The following is a 7,585-nucleotide window of genomic DNA, read 5'->3' as shown; positions in this document are numbered from 1 at the left end:
TTTAGAGAAATTTGTTTCTACTCAAATTAGGAATATAAAATTTAATTATTTTTATTTTATTCTTTATGGGTATAGTAGACACATTTGTTAAATGATTGTTCAGGTCTCTTGAACGGTTAAGTAAACACTTATTGAGTAACACCTCTTATTGAGATGTTAGAAGAGGAATTACAAATTACTTTTCAAATGTATCTCTAAATCTCCTGGACTGCCCATGGCTTGTTTATTCACTATGCTGATCTTAAATTGATAGTGCTTTACCTAATAGACATTACCTGATAGATATATATTATAGAGGAAAGTTCAATATGTATTCTAATTTCAGTAAGAATGTATATATTTATTTATTTAATAGATGTATTATCTATTATCAAAAGTATAACTTGCAAATATTTGAAGGTGTGGTTTCATTTTCACAGTCCTACGTTTTTATTCATGATCATGTTCAGTTTGTTTTTTGTTATTTGTATTTCTGGCTTCATATAAAACAATTTAGTGTCACATCTCAGGTCATATATGTTTACTACTAAGTGGTCTTCTAATAATACTTTATTTTTAGCTCTTGCATTTTGGTCATTGATCCAGTCTGAGTTAATGCGCTGTATGAGATCCAGTCAGTGGTCAGACTTTTCTCTGATATGTTGCTGCCTTTTCCAGTGAGGATACCCCAGTACCAATCACAATACTTTTATTGTCAGTATAAATGACCTTGGAACTTTGTCAAAACTTACTTGTTCTAGTCTGCAGAATTTGAGCAGTAGTTAAGAGCACTTGCTGCTCTTTCAGAGGATCTGAGTTCAATTCCCAACACCTACGTGGAAGATCATAATCACCCATAATTGTAACCTAGTAGGGCTGATGTTCTCTTCTGACTTCCATGGATACCAGGCTGAGATCTAGTACAAAGACATATATGTGCAGGCAAAATATTCATATACATAAAAAGGTAAACAAATCAATACTCTTGCTATTTGTGTACTTTTCTTTCTTTCTGATGTCTTTGACTGATTGGATTCAAAGGTGTTTGATCTAATAAAATTATTTTAAAGTGTTTCTTAATCTTTTGTTTTTAAGCCATCTTCATAAAATTTTTTCTAATAATGCATTGATTAATTCTCATGCTTTCATTGGTTTGCTTTATAATCAAAGTAGTGGTCTTCAATTGTAATCTGCTTTTTTCCAAACAACAAGCATTTAATCTCATTGATTTTCCTTATTATTTTTCTTATCTCTATGTCACGTGTTCCCTCTGTTGTCATTTTTCCTTTCTTGACATTTCTGGGCTATAGAGTAGGATTTAGAGATTTTACATTGTTTTAAGTATTGTCATGTGTACTCTTCCTTTCTTTCAGTGCATGAATTCAGTTTGCATTGCATTTGTTTTTAGTCCATCATAAATTAGCTTCCAACTGTCTGGTGCTCTTATTCTCACTTTTGGTTATTTAGGTATATGATATTTAATTTATCCATTTTTAAATTTTCCTTTCTTATACATTTTAAAATTTCCTCATTAAAGGTTTTAAAAATACTGTCTTCTACTTTTATCCTTCTAGATTCTTTTATTTTTATTCGATTAGATTCATTGCACAACTTTTAAATTGTATTTTATTTTTTTCATCCAGCACATCATCTGTTCTTGAAAGTGACCCACTTGAACAGCAAGAATGCATATTTTCATTTTTGGAAAGAAAGATTCAGCTTTCTGCTTAGAACAATAAACAACAAAATTCCTGTGCATTTTTTGTCTTTTGTTGGCTTCTCACTGATTTGCCAACATGCAATTGAAACTACGATAGTGAAATCCTGTTGAAGTATTCAATAGTCACTACACTGACTGTCTTGTACATGTTAGTGCTTTGTTTTAGAAACATGATAATTTGCTATATAAATGTTTTGGTCTTTTCATTCCAATGTCTTTTGTGTTGATTTTCTCTATTTGACAATAGTTGTTTAAATTCATATTTAATACATTTCATATTACTCCACATTGACACCTCCTATGGAGACTTATTCATAGCTTATAAGTACTGTTTTATTTTATTTATATTGCATTTTTACATATTTGATTAATCAAATATCTCTTCTTTTTAGTTTACTACTGGCCATTTCAAGTTTATAAGTATTATTTTTCTTTTTATTATCATCTTTTGTAATTTTTAGTAGAAGACAGTTATTTAAGAAAATATGCACTGATTATCTTCCCTTCCTCAAAAGTCTTTGTTTTTGTCATTAATGTTAAGGTACTTCCTTGAGTGACACTTATTTCTTTAAGTATGATTTACCCCTACTTCTGTGAATCATCTGACTATATTTCAGGAAATATCATCTTGAAGCTTCTTCCTTTAACCCTTATAAAACCAAACTTGGCAGGTACTTTTTGGTTCTTTCTATTTTCAAGTCATCTATGAAGATGCACTAATCTAGATATGATCTCTGTAGTATTCAGTGATAGCCTGCAAATATTTTTATCATTAAAACTCAGGCTCTTGGACTTAGAGAGATCCTGAGCTTACCTGTAGAATTTTCCTCTTCCTGACCCTAGGAATGCTGTCAAAATGTTTTCTTCAAACCTAAGCAGCCTATGATGCTGACTATTCATCATAATTCACATAAATTCATCATAAACCATCAATTATTCATAATAATGAATTTTAGTACACTGTGTTTGAGAACATCCTTATGCTGAATTTCCCACTATTTTTTTCTATGAATTCTAGTTGAAGGAGGGATCTGAGATGAACTTCATACATCTTTATTTCCATCAAAAACTTTCTCCTAAAATGACTGACATCCACAATTTTCAGCAAATGTTACCTAATACTTAACTATAAAAGATGCAATCATCATTCCTTACCAAACAAACAATGCATAGGCTCTTCCAACTTATTTGTGCCTTTTGGTTCAATTACTTGTGTTATGGATCTCTAGAAAAGAAGCCTGTGAAGGCAGTGTGCCAACAATTCTGTTTTTATTTCTGATCAGGTTCCTTGCCCCCGTGGTTTGTCAGGTGGTAACTGATTACTAGATTAGCTCAAGATCAGTCTCGTATGTAACTAATGAGTCAGCCTTTTAGCATTAAATCCCCCACAATTGTACCATGCATCAGTTCCTTCTGACAAATGCTGTGTATGGAGATAAGGCTTATCACTTTTTCTGCTGAAAAGTTTTATTACCACGATCCCTATATGAACCACGAAGGCCATGCATAATGTCTTCATTACTGTGATGTTCCACACCGCGATTACATAACTTTATAATTTCCAAAACTCAAAATGGTGACTATTTATAACCTGAGGCTTATTCTTTTCAGATAAGTTCCCCTCATTTTAATACCTTTAAATGTTCTCATTTTGCTCATTTCAAAGTAGTATAATTAGCTCCTTCTGAATCTTCATATTATATTAGATATTTCCATGGAGTTCTCTGAAAAAGTGTATTCTGTGACCTCTTTTATAATTCTTTGTGTGAGTTCACAAAAATTCTTACTCTACCAAAAGCAGTGTTATTTGCAGTTTATAGCTCTCTCTCAAAAAGTAGTCTCTTATTTTTACATCGTTCCCTGGGAATATCAATGTTACATTTTTTTCTTTTATAGTAATCATATAGAGTATAAGATCCCCCATGATACTGTGCACCTTGAAATGTCTTATTCCGAAAGTGTCAGTTTATACTTAAACCGTTTCTTATACTGCTTCAATTATAAAATGTTTTGTTCTTTTGGTCACTACATGTCTCTGTTTTGAAGTAATGGTAATCTTGTTATTTTGGTCACGTGTTAAATAAATCCTTTACTACCATGATTACAGATGAATTTGAAGAAGTCAAATCCAAGTATTATATTTTTTTCTTTATTATTCTCATCTACTCATTGGTAGACGACATCTTCACATTATTGCTTCTTTCTCCATGAGAGTTCCATATTTCACTATTATCAGTGCCCTTCTCCCTCTCAATTTATATTTTTATAATTTACTCTTTATTCTTGTTCCCCATAAAAAAGTGCTTTTATATGACATCTTCAGAACCACCCAATGTCCTCTAGCATCAAAAATTATTTCTCTGGTGTCTGGAAATATACACATTGTTCTTTATCTGCAATATCTGCAAGTATTAGAAACATAACTAACAGACCTATTTCCATCCTGTTCTAGACTAGGGGTCAAATATATTGTACCATTTGTTGAAAAATAAACTCAAATCCATGTTTTACTTCCATTCCAGTTGTCTGGTTTTGTGTAATACTTTAAAAAGAGAATTCTCTATGAATTGAAGTGGATGACAACTGGTTGTTTGTGATATCTCCAGTCTTAAAGGTTAATCACATAGACATACTCTGTGTCTTACATAAATAGCATTAAATGACCTCAGTTTAGTTCAGAAAACTTTGGATGGCAGATAACAGATGCAGAAATTATCTGGAACCAATTATAAAGAAAGTAATTTAGGAACCTAATTTCAACGGCAGACCCATGCTATTCCTGATTCTAGATAAAACCTTGTCCACAGATGTAACAAAATATTATTGCATTATTAGACTTGTCTATCTCAATCCCAGGAAGTGGAAGTTGGTTTATAATTCTATGCATTCCCTTTGCTACAGTACTTAGTCTTATAAAAACGATGTGACTCTTACTCTCCTCTCTGCTGTCATTATATAATTATAGAAAATAAACTGCATTTCTATGGTCTCACGCTGAAGACTGTTGTTGATTCATTTGTTTTGTTTTATTTTGGAAGTAGGTACTCACTATGTTGTCTGGACTTGTATCGTACCTCAGCCTGCTGGATTTGGGTAGTATAATTAGATGTTACTGAGCTTGACATTCATTTTAAGTACTAAAAGGTTTTTTTTAATTTTTATTTACTTATTTATTAAAAATTTTCACCTCCTCCCATGCTCCCATTTCCCTCCCACTCCCCCTCACTCTCCAGTCCTAAGAGAAGTCAGGGTACCCTGCCCTGTGGAAAATCCAAGCCTCCCCTCCATCCAGGTCTAGGAAGGTGTGCATCCAATCAGACTAGGCTCCCAAAAAGCCACTACATGCAGTAGAATTAAAATCTGGTGTCATTATATTTGACTTCTCAGTCTACCCTCATTGTCAGCCACATTCAGAGTCCGGTTTGATCGCATGCTCGTTCAGTCCCATTCAAGCTGGCCTTGGTCAGCTCCCAATAACTTAGATGTCTAACAACCCTCTACAAGCACAAACCAAAGAAGGGAAACACACAAACTCTACCACCAAAAACAAATAATAATAACCAGAGTTAACAACCACTGGTTATTAATATCACTTAATATCAATGGTCTCAATTCACCTATAAAAAAGGCACAGGTTAAGAGAATGGATGTGAAAGCAGGACCCAGCATTCTGCTGCTTACAAGAAACACACCTCCACCACAAAGACAGACATTTACTCAGAGTAAAGGGCTGGGAAAAGTTTTTCAGTCAAACAGACCTAAGAAACAAGCAGGTGTGACTATACTAATATCTAACAAAACTGACTTCAAACTAAAATCAATCAGAAGAGATGGAGATGGAACCTTTATACTTATAACAGGAACAGTTCAACAGGAGGAAGTCTCAATCTTGAATATCAACGTCCCTCATATAAAAGCACCCACATATGTAAAAGAAACGTTACTTGAATTCAAAGCACACATCAAACCACACACACTACTAGTAGGAGACTTCAACACTGCTTTCTCACCAATGGACAGGTCAACCAGACAGAAATCTAACAGAGAAATAAGAGAACTAAGGGAGGAAATGAATCAAATGGACTTAGCAGACATCTATAGAACATTGCACCCAAATAGGAAAGAATATACCTTCTTCTCAGCATCTCATGGAAACTTCTCGAAAATTGATCACATACTCAGTAACAAAGCAAACTTCCACAGATTCAAAAAAATTTTCTTCATTGTTTTACATTCTATGTAAAGTGTGTGTGAGTGTGTGTGTGTGTGTGTGTGTGTGAGTGCATTCATGTGTGTGAATCTTACACTAGCTAACTACTTTTAGTTGATCTAAGTAGACATTTTCCCTTTTGTTGTCAGTGACAATCACATTGACATTGTTATGTAGTCGTTACCTTTCTCTAATATTTGTAGAAAACATTTGCTGAACTAAATTAATATTTGAGACTGGGTTTCGGCGCATTTACTAAAGTACATGAACTTAAAAGTTCAGAACCCTTAGAGGAAAAAAAAACCCAGAAAACAAACAACCAAAATATAAATAAGGAACAACTGTCCACACCTGTGATTCTATCAATGAAGTGTGATCTATAAGAGAATCCCTTGAGGGCCGAGCAGAAGGCGCCATCATGGGTGTTGACATCCACCACAACAAGGTCCGAAAGGTTAGGCGCAAGGAGCCCAAGAGCCAGTACATCTACCTGCGGCTGCTGGTCAAGCTGTACAGGTTTCTGGCCAGGCAAACCAACTTCACCTTCAATCAGGTTGTGCTGAAAAGGTTATTTATGAGTCGTACCAACCGGCCACCTCTGTCCCTCTCCCGCATGACCCGAAAGATGAAGCTTCCTGGCCGAGAAAACAAGACGGCTGTGGTTGTGGGGACGGTCACAGATGATGTGAGGATTCTCGACGCGCCCAAACTGAAGGTGTGTGCACTGCGGGTGAGCAGCCTGGCCCGAAGTCGCATCCTCAAGGCTGGGGGTAAAATCCTCACCTTCGACCAGCTGGCCTTGGAGTCTCCCAAGGACTGTGGCACTGTGCTCCTGTCTGGACCTCGGCAGGGCCGAGAGGTGTACCAGCATTTTGGCAAGGCCCCAGGAATCCCACACAGCCATACCAAACCCTATGTCTGCTCCAAGGGCTGGAAGTTTGAACGTGCCAGAGGCAGAAGGGCCAGCCGCGGCTACAAAAACTAACCCTGGATATTACTGTTATTAAAAAAAGCTTTGGATGTTGGAAAAAAAAAAAAAAAAAGGAGAATCCCTTGAGTTTTCCGGCAAGCCAGTCTAGACATTTTGTAAATATCAGGCACAGTGAGAGAGAAATCCTGTCTCAAAAAGAGTGGAAACTGATTAAGTAGCAGAAAGCCTTGTCCTTGGCAAACTTCTGTGCACAGAATGTTCCTCTCAATTACACACATACATGGGCAATGACAGACACGTACAAACACTACTTATATTGATGGCATATGGTGTGCTTTCCTTAAAGCAGACCAAAAATCACAGCAAACAATAAGTATCTAAGGGAAAATTTACATTATAAATAAACATTTTTATTCAATTTCTTATTAGGTATAAATATGATATCATTAGACACTATAAACATTAAGTCTATATTTCTCTTTTTTATATTTGAGAAATTTCACATTTCAGAAGAAGTATTTTGATTTAAATAAAATTATAAAAAGAACATGTCAATATACAAATGTTGGGATCTTCCTTTTATTGCTTAAATCAAGTTTTATTTTTAGCATAATGAGTATAATTGTCATTATACTATATCTCTTTATAATTTTAATGTTGATAATCATCCTTTTCTATTTACCCTAATCATTCAACTTGAGGAACTACTTTAAATATATAATCCTTCAAGTGATATAAATTCCTT

General features: G+C 34.7%; 1 pseudogene; it reads left to right on the top strand.

The window, feature by feature from the left end:
• Positions 1–6,326: 6,326 nt before the first annotated feature.
• Positions 6,327–6,941, top strand: LOC148118896 (large ribosomal subunit protein eL18 pseudogene; annotated as a pseudogene).
• The last annotated feature ends 644 nt before the right edge of the window (positions 6,942–7,585 follow it).

This window comes from Myodes glareolus, chromosome 19 (genome assembly GCF_982192425.1).
Source record: "Myodes glareolus chromosome 19, mMyoGla1.1, whole genome shotgun sequence".
Lineage (NCBI taxonomy): Eukaryota > Metazoa > Chordata > Mammalia > Rodentia > Cricetidae > Myodes > Myodes glareolus.
This window is presented reverse-complemented; position numbering and strand designations above follow the sequence as displayed.